Consider the following 16,460-nt stretch of genomic DNA (forward strand, 5'->3'; position numbering starts at 1 on the left):
GGTGGGGGGCATGGCCTACTCAGCCTCCTGTATTACAATGGGCTGTATGTGTGTGTTTTTACCCTCCCCAGGCTCTGGAGGCTTTCCTCAAGCCTCTGGGAGGGCGAAAATATCCTCCCCTGGGTTCTACAGGCCCTCCAGAGGCCAGAAACAGGCCCATTTCTGGACTTCTGAAACTTCTGGGAGGGCCATTTTTCACCCTCCCCAGGCTCCAGAGGCTTTCCTCAAGGATCTGGGAGGGCAAAAATGGCATCCCCTGGGCCCTGGAGGCTCTCTGGAGGTCAGGAACAGGCCCGCCCCAGGCTCTGCACAGGCCCTGCACTTATCTGGCATTATGAACAGGCTGTGTGGAGATTCTTGGGAGAGGAGGGGTGGGCGATGCCAGCCAATTTTTCCAACTAACGTAAAATTAGCATCGGGTTCACCTGAACGGGTCCAAACCGGCTGAATCCCACCTCTGCAGCTGAGAGATGAGGTATCTACTCTATCTGAGAGCTATGGGCATTCCCAAATTCCAGGCACTTCTTAAGATCTCATCGGGTGAAGTAGGACTAAGAGGCCAAGGTTCAAAGTCATAGCTAGGGAATAAATCGTTGCCTTAGATCAAGCTGCTTCACTGAGTCATTTTTAAATAAAATAAAATTTAAGATATGTATCACTGCAGCAGTTGTCGCATACATAGGCAGGAGCTTTATATTTAAACATTTCACAAAGTGTGGTTAGAAAAAAAAGCATAGTATGTTTAGATGCCCTCAAGTATTAAGCTATAAATGGAAGTAATTTGCTCAAAATCTCCTTCAGCAAACAATTGCTTTGTTTTATTTTTGTAAACTAGATGAAGGATGCTGTAACCTAAGTAAAACCCAAGTAATTAAATAACTATTAAAAAGAATTAATCTCAGGAGACATGCTGCTTTAATACTATATGTGCTTGCACTCACATGCACGTTTTCTATTTTTATCTTGCTTCAACACAATGTTTGCTTATTAAAAGACTCACTTTCCCCAAAATAATGGTAATTAAGCCTTGGAAACCATGTTTCATCCTTGTTGCAGCCTTGATGCCTGTCTTATCCATTTGGAAAAGAGTTTTGATTATGTCTTCTGTAACCATTTTTATGAAACAAGGGACGATGAGAGTGGGTGGGAGGTGGACATAAAGAAACAACTAGGCAATGAATTTAAAACCGGAATGGGCTTTTAACATTGGATTGAATTCTTAGAAAAATTTCTAATCAGATCACATTGCAAGAGAATGAAAGAGAAAAAACTGAGATGGGACAAAAAAAAAAACACCTCAAGGCGTTATCTGTGAAGACATGAGTAGCATCACCTGAAAATGACCAAGCCTATTTTCCCCCAAATAAGTTTGGGGAAAAACTATGAGCAGCAGGCTAAGAATTGTATTATTTTTATGGAAATATTGAAATATGACAATGGTGCAGGAAGATCAGAGGGAAACACAGAAGGTAATGTAGACAGATAGAAGATGGTTATTTTCTTGGGTTCCTCTAGAACAGGGGTGTCAAATTTGATTTCAGTGAGGGTCACAGGGTTGTGTTTGACCTCGGGGGTGGGGAGGGCATGGCCAGCTCGATGTAACTCATGTCAAGGGCACCTGTGGTGGTCCAAGCACTCTGCCAGAGAAAAAGGGCTCCTGAGCTCCATTTTTTGGCTGTGATGGCCTCCTGCAACCCTCTGCCAGTAAAAACAGCTTGGGAGGGTCTCCTGCAGCCCTCCCGAGCTCCGTTTTCACTGTCAGATGTACCGCGGGCCAGTCCTTAGCTGTTTCCAAAGCGGCCCTGCAGGTCAGATTTAAGCACCCCATGGCCCAGATCCGTCCCCCGGGCTTTGAGTTTGACACCCCTGCTTTATAAAGTTAGTTGTTGTTGCGTTTATTTATAGGCCGCCCTTTTCCCTGAGGGGACTCAGGGCGGCTAACAACTTATGGGAGGGGAAGACGTACAATAACATAAAAATACAATATGTAGTTAAGATCAAACAACATTCATTCAACATTCGGGCGGGGGCAAACTATGGTCTTTACCCCCAGGCCTGGCGGGATAGCCAGATCTTGAGGGCTGTGCGGAAGGTCTGAAGGGTGGTGAGGGTACGAATCTCCACGGGGAGATCGTTCCAGAGGGTCGGAGCTGCTACAGAAAAGGCTCTCCTCCGCGTAGTTGCCAGCCGGCACTGGCTGGCAGATGGCACTCGGAGGAGGCCTAATCTGTGGGATCTTATGGGTCGAGAGGAGGTAATTGGCAGAAGGCGGTCTCCCAAGTACGCAGATCCACTACCATGAAGGGCTTTATAGGTAGTAAGAAGCACCTTGAAGCGCACACGGAGGTCAACAGTGACTTAAATATGCATTTGGAAACAATATCTGCCCCCAAGGTATTTATTAGGTAGAGATTCTTGAAAAGGATTTACTGAACATAATTTGCATGCAAAGAATATATTCTATCGATCAGTTATTATCCTTGCTTTTGACTTTTAGGATATGATGGCAATTATAATCCCCACTAGGTAGGAAGTATGATCAAAGTGGGCTTTTCCAGAATGTATCTTCCCTTTAATTATGACTGATTTCTTTGCAATCCCGTATCTTCAAGAGGCTGAATTGCCATTCAAGGGTTAACGTTTCCTTTTTTGTTACCATTTATCCCCAGTAAACCCAACTGTCTGTAACCCTCCAGTGAATACTTGAGTAAATTGCAAAATGTTTTCAGATACTTGTAACCAGCTTTGCAAATAGACTATCAGCAATGCAAATGTCTTCAGCCATGCAAATAGACCGTTATCAGCTTGGCAAATTTTTTAGCATTCCCGTGTAACCTAATTTGCTTTCTTGCTTGATCTACAACTGTCAGCTCTTCTGCTGTTCCACCTAATGAAGAGATCTGTGAAAGCGAGTTCATGAATGGCCATTGTTGCCACTACTACAATACCACACATGTGTGTATGCGTGTATCATATTGTATCCTTTAGTGGTTTTGGTTTTGTGTGTGTGTGTGTGTGTGTATGTGTATGTCCGTCCGTCCAAATTGGCAAGATGGTGGACAAAGCATTGCGATGCAAATTCTGTCCTACACGTATTCAAAAGATGTAAAGCTTGCGTATCACTCTCTAATTTTAACCATCTTCATTTATTTTCCTGTTAGTAAATGTAAATGTAAAGGTTTCCCTGTCACTTGTGTTCAACTCTATGGCACAGTGGTTATATCCTTTTCTTAGCTGAGGGAGCTAGCATTGTCTGGAGACAATTTCCGTGGTCATGTGGCCAGCATGGCTAAAACACACAGAATGCAACAACAATGTTATCTTTCCACCAAATGGTATCTATTTATCTACTTACATTTATGTGCTTTCAAACTGCTGGATGGTCAGGAGCTGAGCCAAGTAATGGGAGCTCACCCCATTACAGGGAGCTCAGGTCTCAAACCCAAGCTGTCAGCTTTCCAGCTGACAAGCTTAGCAACTTTTAACAGGTGAGCCATTGCACCCCTGGTGTTAGGAAATCAAGCATTGGAGTATGTTGAAGAGCCTAGGGCATTGAGGCGCAACATTCGCTAAATATTGTGGACTCTCTACGTATTGATTATCTCCATATCTGGCAATTGCACTGAGTGAATCATCATCACTCAGTCAAAATGTCCTCTTTTAGAGATCAGCTCATGGGAAGAATGGCATTAAACTGTAATAAACATACACAGGAAAAAAATGCATTTTCTGGGGTCTCCAAGTAATAATAGATTGATAGATTGATTTACTCATTGGGACTTAAATGCTGCTTTAATCAAGCATCACAAAAATCTGCTATAGAGTGTTATCTACTGTCTTTTTATTAGGGAAAAGAAAAGGCTTTGCATAATCCCTCTCTGTGGGATGAGATTCATCCTACTTCCTATGAGAGTAGGAAATGAATCAAATGAAAAAGTAAAGAAACTATTTAATGAAGTATTCCTCTTTGCAATAAATGACAACTCTGGATATTGTGTACTTTTTAAAATGTATCTCCATCAGTAGATAGCTTCTATTCGGAGTATAAGAAAGAACTGCCTTTTTATATGGAATGCAGAAAAAACATTTATGAAGCCTTTGAATTAAATCTGTTGCTGCCATGTCTAAGGCAAGCCAGAATTTGATCCAAGAGATTCCCAGCTTGACTTGTGAAAATCCAGTAAATCCTGCTCCTGTTTTTTTACCCTTACTCTGTATCAAAGTAGACTGGGAGTAACTATGTTTTTTTTAAAGTAACTAGACTATCCTTTCCAAATACACAAGTGATTCAACCTAGAGTACTTTGAGTGTCTGATCGGGCAGTTTGAAACTCTTCCCCCGCCCCCATCCATAGTATCATGTTTTCCCAAAAATAAGACAGGGTCTTATTTTCCTTTCACTCCTGAAATAAGTGCTTGGCCTTATTTTCAGGGAGGTCTTATTATTTTTGAGGTGCAGGAGGCCCCTTAACCTCAGCCCGTGTCCTGTGTCCTGTGGCCCATGGATCAGCTGACCCAGAGAGGGGGCAGAAGTTCTGTGTCTGTTTCTGGCACACTCTTGCAGCCTTAGGGTCTTTGGGCCTACCCTTTTTTTGTGGCCGTCACTAAAAGAAGGGGTGTGGTAGCTCTCTGAGGCTGTTTTGCGTGGATGGTAGCTGCATGTGGAACATATGGGGCATGTTCCCCCTCCCCCAGGAAGTGGCAGGAACCTGGCTGCACAGGCATTTAAATATTTTCGGGAGGGCTTATTTTAGCACAGGTGCTCAAAAGACTGGGGAGGTCTTTTTTTTTTTTTGGAGAAACAGAGTATATCAGCATCAAAACTGCTGATCTGGAAGAATGCGGCAGACAATAAAAAGAGAGAAAACAGAGCCCACTTTTAGAAAGGAAAAGAAAAAACAATACCTTGAAGCTCTTAGTACTGAGAAGTAATTCCCTATTATTATTTTTTGAAGGAATGAGGAGAATCTTAGAAAGTTTGTGGAGCTGAATCTCATTTAGGTGTGATTAGAACATTCGCTGATCTAATTTTTGAGGGGCTCCTGCAAAGTCGAAGGAGTCAAACTATTTTCCAAAGCACTAAAAGGCAAGGCAAGAAACAGTTGCGAACTAACCAAGGAGAGAAGCAACCTAGAACTAGGGAGAAATTTCCCAATGGTGAGAGCAATCAACCAAAGGAATTCCTTTGCCTTCAGAAATTGTGGGTGCTCCATCATTGGAGACTTTCAAAAACAGACTGGACAACTGTTTGGCTGAAGTAGTATAGAGAAGGGGGCTGGACTGGAAGACATCTAAATGCCATTCCAACTCTCTTATTCTGTTTTCTATTCCATTTCTTAGAAAGCTTATTTGAAGGCCACCACTACAATTATGGTGCATTTCTAAGCTAGTCTAAAATATAGTGGAAAAATAGTGATTATTCACACCTGATATGTTTCGAGGGTGATGTTAATAATCACTAAAAGATACCATGCAGCTTTTCCTCTTTTCCCCTATTAAGAAAAAAAAGTGTTTGAGAAAACAGGAGGACCAGTAATGTAAGTAGCTATCATTTGCTTGACTTTCTTGACAAAAACTGTATAAATAAGGCAGTTATTAACAAAAATAGAACTGTGAAACTTTAATAAAAGTTCCTGGTGATCCAAATGATGCTGTTGCTGTCCTCTTGCAGTCTGGAGGATGTGGAGATCAGGATGGGAGACAATAGGCTTCGGCTGAATCCTGGCAAGACTGACTAGCTTTGGATGGACGGAGCTCTGAGATCCAGGACTTTAACACTGGTTCTGGATGGGGTTGCCTCAGACAGATTCAGTCTACAACTTGGGTTTTCTCCTGGATTCGTGACTCCTGCTCAAAGAGCAAGTGGCAACTGCGGCTAGAAAACCCTTTGCACAACTTCATGTTGATCATCAGTTGACCTTTCCTAGACTGAGAGCTCCTGTACTCAGTCACTCAAACTCTGGTCATCTCACATTTGGACTACTGCATCCAATTTTGGTTGCCACAATGTAAAAAAGATGTTGAGACTCTAGAAAGAGTGCAGAAAAGAACAAGTAAGATGATTAGGGGACTGGAGACTAAAACGTATGAGGAACAGTTGCAGGAACTTGGAATGTCTAGTTTAATGAAAAGAAGGACCAGGGGAGACATGATAGTAGTGTTCCAATATCTCAGGGGTTGTCACAAAGAAGAGGGAGTCAAGCTATTCTCCAAAGCAGGGTAGAACAAGAAGCAATGGGCGGAAACTAATCAGGAGAAAACTAACCTAGAACTAAGGAGAAATTTCCTGACAGTTGGAACAATTGGAACAACTTGTCTTCCGAAGTTGTGAATGTCCCAACACTGGAAGTTTTAAAGAAGAGATTGGATAACCATTTATCTGGGGGTTATATAGGGTTTCCTGCCCAGGCAGGGAGTTGGACTAGAAGACCTCCTTTCTTACAATTCTGTTATACTGTTATTCTACATGGAGGCTACCTTTGAAGGTCACTCAAAAATTACAACTGGTGCAGGGAAGGCAATTCTTAGGTCCCCTCAAATGGCCCATGCTACACCTCTGTTTTGAGAATTGCACTGGCTGCTTCCTGGTGCAATTCAAGACTTTGGTTATTACTTGTAAAGCCCTGCACGCCATGCGTTCAGGTTACTTGGGGAAACCATCTCACCATCTCACCCTACCCTGCCTGTGCCAGCAGAGGGAAGCCTCATTAGGCAATTTCAGCTGGCAGGGTCCAGGAGAAGAGCATTCTCTGCCACGGAACATCTTTTTTGGAACATCTTATTCCTTAGGTGAGATTGGCTCTCATCCTTCTGGTCTTCTGAAAGGGCCTGATGGGTTCTGCCAGATGGCATTGGATCAACAGGACAGCATCACATTGGAGGTGTTGAATTAGGAGAAAATCCCACCTACTTCCCACCACAAATGCTGGTCCCTTCCTCTCCATCTCTTAACTGCAACTTCACTTGTATTGTAATAGCAATAGCACTTAGGCTTATAAACCACTTCATAGTGCTTTACAGCCCTCTATAAGTGGTTTACAGAGTCAGCATGTTGCCTCCAACAATCTGGGGCCTCATTTTACTAACATTGGATGGATGGAAGGCTGAGTCAACCTTGAGCCAGTGAGAATCGAACTGTTGAAATTCTGGCAGCCAGCAGCCAGCAAAAATAGCTTGCTGGATTGCATATTTGTCTTTTATGGTTTCATTGCTTTTAATGCTGTAAGCTACCCAGAATCATTTCAAAGTTTAGATGGGTGGAAAATAAATGTAACAATAAAAATATTAAATAATAAACAAATAAAGTCTCAGGATGTTTAAAGAGAAATAGGGAGCCGGTGTCATAAACAGAAGAATGGACAAGTTCAGACTTTCTGTTGTCTCATTCATGTCAGAGGGTAATTCTGGAATTGGCTTTTCCATTTATTTCACTGTGTATGCTTTGGTTCGAGAGATGCAGTGTGGCTCAGTGGCTAAGATGCTGAACTTGTTGATCAGAAAGGTTGGCAATTCAGTTCAAATCCCTAGGGCCGCGTAATGGAGTGAGCCCCCACTACTTGTCCCAGCTTCTGCCAACCTAGCAGTTCGAAAGCATGTAAAAATGCAAGTAGAAAAAAAAGAACCACCTTTTGGTGGGAAAGTAACAGCGTTCTGTGTGCCTTCGGTGTTTAGTCATGCCGGCCACATGACCACAGAGACTTCTTCGGACAGTGTTGGCTCTTCAGAGTAGAAACGGAGATGAGCACTGCCCCCTAGAGTCGGGAATGACTAGCACACGTGCGAGGGGAACCTTTACCTTTACCTATGCTTTGGTTCATCTCTAATTATGAGAATCATGTGATTCCAACATGATCAGAGTGGACAGACCAGTTATAAAATCAGAATGGCAATAGAGCTAATTAAACATTTTCAAGTGAAAAAGAGATTAAAAAGGGGAAAGATTGAAATAATGGGAAATACATATATTATTCAGGAACACTAGAACAGTCTGTCTGATTCTGAGAGCTAAAAAAACAAGAGGAAGAATGAAAATCAGAAGTTAGGACAGTATGAATGATGAGGTGAAGAATGCTTCAATAAAGATCATAGGCAGAAAAATAGAGAAGCAAAAATAGAATCATTATTAACAACTAAAGAAATTTAGAATGAATAGATCCCTCAGAGGAAATGCTGAAACCTACATGATATAATTTTGATGCGGAAAAGAAAGGCACTCTAGAATGCACTATAGGGAGTAATTGGGCACTGACAGATACATAAATGTGATGACTTAGCATTCCTTTCTTGTTCTAATTTCCATGGTTCGTTACACTTACTTCCTGCTGTGAACAAGGGAGAAAAATGTTTCCAAGAGCCTGCTTCTTCCTTGTTCAATGTATTATTGGTCAAAAATAAATAAACAAATGCTAGTCTGGACCAATATACAGGTTCCATATTTGCAGCCCCCTAGATGTCAAGTGATCTGAACAATTTGGGTTCAGTACCCTTATGGGGCAATGTTAGGAAGAACTTCCTTTATTAAGATCTTTTTGTAAGTTCAGACAAGCCAATTATATTCTCCTGCAAAGATAGACCACAAGAAATGCTCTTTAAAATAATTCCAGGTACACTTTATTTTTGTTTTTAATTGAGCTGTCTTCTTACAGGTAAGGACTCCTTATATTTACTATAATATGGACACTGTATAAGATAACTATCCTCAAAAGGCTTCCTTAGAGTGCTCTATGGGTCTAGTGTAGATTAACATTTCTATCTATCTTGAATTTTATTTTAAAATTCACATATGTGCTAGTTGTTCCTGACTCTAGGGGGCGGTGCTCATCTCTGTTTCAAAGCCGAAGAGCCAGCACTGTCCAAAGATGTCTCATGGTCATGTGACTGGCATGATTAAATGCCGAAGGCTCACGGAACGCTGTTACCTTCCCACCTATGTGGTCCCTACTTGCATTTTTATGTGCTTTCGAACTGCTAGGTTGGCAGAAGCTGGTACAAATAACGGGAGCTCACTCCATTATGCAGTACTAGGGGTTCAAACCGCGGACTGCCAACCTTTCTGATCAACAAGCTCAATGTCTTAGCCACTGAGCCACCATTGTTATAGGTAAACTCATCTAAATTTTGTTTATAGGTTTGATCCTATTACTCTTATTTTCTGTTTTATTCCACCTACTTGGAGAGATATAAAGATAAGACAATAATTTAGCCATGCAACATGTGGACACTTGTATTTTTATACAAGATGATCTGAAGCTATAGCTATATTTCCAACCATAGACAAATATAGGTAGTCCTTGATTTATGATCACAATTAAGCTCAAAATACCTGTTGCTAAGCGAGACAGCTGTTAAGTGAGTTTTGTTCCATTTTACAATCTTGTTTGCCGTAGTGGTTGTGAATCACTGCAGTTGTTAAGATAGCAACATGGTTAAGTGAATCTGGATTCCCCATTCACTTTGCCTGTCAGAAGATCTCAAACGGTGATCACATGACTGTGGGGACCCTGAAAACTTCATAAATATGAGTCAGTGGTCAAGCATCTGAATTTTGATCATGTGACTATGGGGATGCTGCAACGGTGATAAGTGTGAAAAATAGCCATAATTCATTTTTTTCAGTGCTGTTGTAACTTTGAACGTCCACTAAATGAACTCTTGTAGGTTGTGGAATACCTGCAAAGATTTGTGGCTGTAACCCATGGAAAGAACTCCCAGACTTTGTTCAATCTTCAAGAGTGTTGCACAAAGATGTTTGATTTTACTGATTTCAAAGATGGTTCAAAGAATTATCAAATTGGAAGGGCTCATTTTTGCCATAAGCCCCACACTGTCTGCTCAGTATAAGAATACAAGATTAAAGGACCATTGAAAGTTGGCCACCCTGCTTTCTCTCACACCATTTAGTGAAAGAAGTCTACCTGTGTAATTGATTTTATTTGAAAGGCATCTTGGTTGGATCCTTAAACCGACAAACTATTGCATCTTTCTGCAAACATATTTTACCAGCTTCTCACTAAGGGCCAGAAGTAGATTGCCCATTAATATTCCTTATTCCTTTTAGGTGTCATGCATTCTAAATCTTAAAACCACTAGAAGGATCCATGGAGACAGATTGTCAACTCTTACTTTTCTCCAGCTACCCCACTTAGTGATGATTAAGATCCATTTCAAGCAATATGGACTCTAATTTTCCAACTTTTATCACAGCATGAAATTGCTGTTTAGAGCCCCTTTCGTCCACTTCATCTTTATTTCATATAAGATAATAGAAAAGGCATCCCTGCTTGCTTTTAAGATCAAAGTGATTGTCAGGTTCATAAAAAGAGGGAAAGTAAGAGCCTGCAAGAGAAAAATGAACTCTGACGCGGAGAAAAGAAATCAGGGTATATCACTCTTCTGTAGGCATCCTTGCTTTCTCCTCTGAAGATGACTACATTTTTTAGATTGTGCATTTGGAAAGAAAAGAAGACAGAAAACATTTCTATGCATTATTAACTGTCCAGATGCATCACCCTTAAATAGGAAAAACAGTGTTTAAATACCTGCCATCTTTTATCCAAGTTAAGCATGGAAGTGGTTTTACTCTTATTATTTGTAAATAATGATTGGCCACATAGCGAATGACTGAAGTTCTTTATTCTGTCCAGTAATTGCCAATTAAAAGGAAAGGTGGTATTACAAATTCCAGCATTCTTTTTTTAAAATTTATTTTTTTCTTCTAATAATTGAATTATAAACTGACAAGAAATATGCATAAATTGGGCTCATAACTAGCAAAGATTAGAGATTGGTCTGATTTGGTGAAACCAGCACATTCCATCGTGCTCCCTTTTTTCCTTTCATTTCTTTTCCGTCTCTCACACTTTATCAAGTCCTACCGTCCTATTTCCCACTACAATCCACATGAGAATTTCTGGAATGGTGAATGGATGGATGTGTGCAGAGATGCACTTTCAATGCACTTCTGGTTCAGGCTGTCCTTCGGAGATATACTTATGGATCTCCTACCTTGAGATATAAGGATATAATCGACCGGTTCCAAAGAGTGCAAATATTATTGTAACTATCCTATTCCAGATCAAGCTTGGCAAATGGAGGAATCAACCACAGACTTGTTTAGCTATGGGTTTTATACAATTGCATGTTTTTTTTTTAATAAACCACCTAGAATCACAAAAAGGGTACTTGCAATTAAGGAGGCACAACAATGTATAACCAGCAAGTCAATCAAGAGCCAAAGTCAAATTAGTTACAGGCCTTCTCAAAGTCTCAAAGTTAGATCCAGGCACAAAGAATCATGAGATTAGAGAATTCAGTCAGCCAAGGTTCAGTGCAGAAGAATAGCTGTTTATTCTAACAAGTTCAAGAGAATTTTCTGGTATGAGTTGCCATCAAGTGGACTTTCACACTGAAGCCTACAGTTTTGTTGCATGAACCACTGGTGTCTCTTCAGTTCCTGCAGGAATAAGCCGATGAATGAATGAATGAATGAATAAATGAATGAACGAACGAACAAATGGATGGATGGATGAATAACTCTCTGCTGGGACATATTAAGCTACTGTATTTTGGCTGTACATTTACTAGAATGAACCAAACTATTCATTAGCATTCAATTATAAGAGAGTGTGCTCTCTCCTATAACTAAGCACTCTTCACCATCCAGTCGCTAACAGTACTGCTTTTCCTATAAACCAGGTGAATTTACAGGTGAAATTTGATCAAAAAGCCAGATAGGGAACTTCCCTTCTAGTGGGGATTTTTTCCTGCCTTTTTTCTGGGCTGATATATTATAGCAGCAGAACGTTGACCTGTCATTTCCCCTAGAAGAGCCTTCTTCAGTAAGGACCTCAGTATTTGTGTAGATGTATCATGGAGGATCTCTGTTCTGTTATTTCCTGTCCTGGAATGGTCATTTAGAACTGGCTTTTCCTAAGCCAAGATGTGGCTCAAGATAACTCAGCTAATTTTCACTGCATTCTTCAGCTGAACTCTCAAGTACCCAAGGAATACCATGTTGAGGAGTAGGCCATTGGTTTACTATGGTTCACTTCTGTCTATTGATCTAGTTGGAACTGCTAGCAGTTAACATATTGTATAGCCTAAAACTACAGCATAATGCCATTTTGTTCCAGATAATTTAGCAAGCTCTTCTGAATATGCATTGGATACCTCCTGCTTTCTCTGAAAAATTGTCTGTCAAACTCTAAACATATGCATATGAGGTTACCGTCTACATTTAATACACTAATTCAAGCCTTTATACTCTAGTTGGAGCTGAAATCAAACTTTATGTAGGAAAGGGAGAAAAAAAAACAGTTGGAATCATACCATGCTCCTACATTTCATCTCTGCAATTCTGGGGCATAATGAAAAATGCCTTTCTTAAACTGTTGAAAAGCTATAATAAAAGATAGGAAATTAGACTCATAGTTCTATCAAGGATATCTGCAGGATACAGTTAAGCAAAAATCAAGATGGCAATCACAATGGTGGGATCAAATTTTTTAATGTTTGCTGCACATAAAAACAGGTGAAGCTTCTATCTCCATCGATGTCTATTCTTTTAATGCTTTGCAGATACCCCAAAGTTCTGTGCTGTAGCATAATCCCAATGATAGTCTTTGTTAGCTAATATGTTAAAGAATATATTTCGGTCTGCAGCTAGAATAGATGTTAAGATAATATCCCTACTGATGTAGTATTCAATAAAACACATATAAGGAAAGATCAATTATTCTTACTAGCAACTTTCTGTACTCAAACATAATTGGTGTGAGGCAATGTTTCCCTAGAAGAATGTGTAAATGAAATAAAATGAAATAATTATAGGAATAATAGTTTGGTGAAGAGTTAGATAAAACAATGTCTATGGATGTGTGAATGTGAATACAGGTAGTGTTGTGGCCTGCCAGTGGCGAGCAGAGCTGGCAGCAGATTCAGACAGTGAGAAAGTTGGAGAGGAACATGGTGTCAAGCCTGCAGTTATATCCCTTTTAGGATCTTTGGCCTGCCACACTTTCTCTTATTTCATTATGCTGTTTCATTAGTGTAGTAGTTGGGAGGCAGGAATAGAAAGGAGTAGAATTGTGGAATGTGTTGTTGTCATTCTTTTCTAGAAGCCCAAGGTCATCTTTTGTCTCTGCACCTCTGCATTTGACCGGAATCAGCTGGGTGGGGATGCCAGTGTGGAAGAAGAAGATTGGACAATGTGATGGATTTGTGGGTGTGGGGACAAGATCATGAACTTTCAACTGGGTGGGAATCCGATGTAACTTCCAGAATTGGGATTCCACAGTATGATGCCAACATGTCTGTCTTATTAAATTGGAACTTTAAGGATAGCTCTGTCTTGGACTCTGATTTAATTCTGCATGATATTTGGAACATTGACACATGGGCCAGTCCTGGAGGCTGGGGAAGACTGATGAGTGTCGGAGGCAGAGATGGGGCCAGGGCCTTCAAAGTCAGACAGTAGTGGGGCAGAAGAACAGCTGGAGCCTGTTCCCAGTGTGCACATGTGCAGAGTTGCCAGATAAAGGGGACAGCTAAGGAACAAGGTTCAACTTGGGAGTAAGGCCACAAGTGTACGGTGAAGGGCCCCTCCCATAGGGAATAAAAGAGGAGTGAAAGGGAGGGGGTGTTTGCAGGAGACAATTAGTTCATTCCTGCATTCTTGCCAAAGATATCGGCCTCACCATTCTCCAAGCCCAATAAAGGTCGGTAATTGTGAACTATCTTGAAAGATTGTGGGAGAGGAAAGTCTATACTGGAGAGAAATTCACTGTAAATTAAATAAAAGGGGTTTATCAGGACTCAGCTTCGTGCTGCTGGGGAAGCCTAGGTCAGAACATGTAGTCCTTGACTTACGACCATGATTGAGGTCAAAATTTCTGTTGCTAAGCAAAAATTGAATCTGCTTCATTTTATGACCTTTCCTGCCACAATTGTTAAGTGAATCACTGCGGTTGTTAAAATGGTAACAAGATTATTAAATAAACCTGGTTTCCTCATTAACTTTGATCATTAGAAAGTTGCAAAAGGTGATTACATGGCCCCGGGATACTGCAACCATCATAAATATGAGACAGTTACCAGTTACCAAGGAGAGTTACCACAGGGTTGCTGCAATGGTTGTAAGAGTGAAAAACAATTATAAGTCACCTTTTTCAGGTTCGTTGTAACTTCAAATGGCCACTAAATGAACTGTAAGCCGAGAACCACCTGTACACATAGACACCTAAGAATTTAAGGATTTGGAAAGAAGGTGGTGTAGATTTGTTCTCTATTGCCCCAGAGTGTAGGACTGGAATTAATGGGTTGAAATTACAAGGATCATGATTTAGAGCAAGGGGGGGGGGGATTCTATAGGTTCGGACCAGTTTGGGTGAACTGGTAGCTCTGAAGATCAGCTGGGAGCAAACTGGTTCGCTCCCACTAGCAAGTGGGCCTGCCTGCCCCCCCTTGCGCTTTACATACCATATTTTTCAGAGTATAAGACGCACCAATATTTTGAAGAGGTAAATTAAAAAAAAAGTTTTCTGTGAAAAACAGGGCATGCACAGAACCTGAGAGGCCTGCAAAGTGCTCTTGGGGGCTGGGGGGGGGGCAAAAATAAGCAAAAAACTGCCCATTTCCCACAAAAATGGGCCAGTTTTTTTTGCAAAAAACAGGGCATGCATAGGGTTTGGGAGGCTTGCAGAGTGTCCCTGGGGGTGGGGTGGGGTAAAAACTGGCCCATTTTTCACTCATTTTTGCCCTCCCCATCCCCCGGAGCACTTTTCAGGCCTCCCAAACCCTCTTATTATTATTTATTATTTATTAGTTTTGTATGCCGTCCACTCTCGGAAGACTCAGGGCGGCTTACAATAAAAAGGGAGGGGGAATATAAAAAATAAAACAACAATTTAAAATTGCAACAACATTCATAACTTAGGATGGGGCTGGATAATTCAACAGCCCCAGGTCTGCCGGAACAGCCAGGTCTTGGTTGCTTTACGGAAGGCCAGAAGGGTAGTAAGGGTCCGGATCTCAATGGGGAGATTGTTCCAGAGGGCCGGAGCAGCTACAGAGAAGGCCCTCCCCCGGGGAGTTGCCAGCCGACATTGACCAGCAGATGGAATCCGGAGGAGGCCTAGTCTGTGCGATCTTATGGATCTCTGGGAGGTAATTGGCAGGAGGCGGTCTCTCAGGTAGCCAGGTCCAATGCCATGTAGGTCTTTAAAAGTAACGACTAGCACCTTGAAGCGTGTCCTGAGACCAATGGGAAACCAGTGCAGCTCGCGGAGGATAGGTGTAACGTGGGTGTACCTAGGTGCACCCACAATCGCTCACGCGGCTGCATTCTGGACTAATTGGAGTCTTCGAACACTCTTCTAGGGCAGCCCCATGTAGAGCGCATTACAGTAATCTAGTCTTGAGGTGACGAGGGCGTGAGTGACTATCCGAAGGGCCTCCCGGTCCAGATAGGGTCGCAATTGGTGCACCAGGTGAACCTGGGCAAAGGCCCCCCTGGTCACAGCCGACAAGTGATGTTCTAATGTCAGCTGCGGATCCAGGAGGACTCCCAAATTGCGAACCCTCTCTAAGGGGTGTATAATTTCACCCCCCAAGCTAAGAGATGGAATAACTGGACCATCCTTGGGAGGGAGCATCAATAGCCACTCAGTCTTGTCAGGATTGAGTGCAAGCTTGTTCATTCCCATCCAGACCCTGACAGCTTCCAGGCACTGGCACATCACTTCTACCGCTTCACTGAGTTGTCACGGGGCGGACAGATACAATTGTGTATCGTCTGCATATTGATGGTATTTAATCCCATGCCAGCATAAGATCTCACCCAGCGGCTTCATGTAGATGTTAAATAGGAGGGGGGACAGGACTGAAGCCTGCGGCACCCCATAATTGAGGGGCCTAGGGGTCGACCTCTGCCCTCTGACCAACACCGACTGCAACCTGTCCGAGAGGTAGGAGGAGAACCACCGAAGAATGGTGCCTCCCACTCCCACCTCCCGCAACCGTCGCAGAAGGATACCATGGTCGATGGTATCGAAAGCCGCTGAGAGGTCAAGGAGCACTAGGATAGAGGAGTGACCCCTATCCCTGGCTCGCCAGAGATCATCGATCAGCGCGACCAAAGCAGTTTCCATGCTGTAACCAGGCCTGAAACCAGACTGAAAGGAACCCAGATAATCGGTTTCATCCAAGGACCGCCGGAGTTGAAAGGCCACCACTTTCTCAACAACCTTCCCTTCCCTCTGCATCAGTAGTGGGATTCAGCCAGTTCGCACCACTTCAGGAGAACTGGTTGTTAACTTTCTGAGCAGTCTGTTGAACTGGTTGTTGGAAGAAATCATTAGGGCAGGGAACCGGTTGTTAAATTATTTGAATCCCACCACAGCTCTGCATGTCCATTTTTGCAAAGGAGGTGAGGTTTCAGGAGGCCACAAATTCTGTATTCAGTGT

General features: G+C 42.1%; 1 protein-coding gene across 2 annotated transcripts in view; it reads right to left on the minus strand.

The window, feature by feature from the left end:
• Window positions 1–16,460, minus strand: part of ADARB2 (adenosine deaminase RNA specific B2 (inactive)) — a 511,321-nt gene that overhangs the window by 61,219 nt on the left and 433,642 nt on the right. The window lies entirely within an intron of this gene.

The sequence above is a fragment of the Thamnophis sirtalis genome, unplaced genomic scaffold, assembly GCF_051295495.1.
Source record: "Thamnophis sirtalis isolate CommonGarterSnake01/CBP01778 unplaced genomic scaffold, rThaSir2_p1.2 scaffold_4, whole genome shotgun sequence".
Lineage (NCBI taxonomy): Eukaryota > Metazoa > Chordata > Lepidosauria > Squamata > Natricidae > Thamnophis > Thamnophis sirtalis.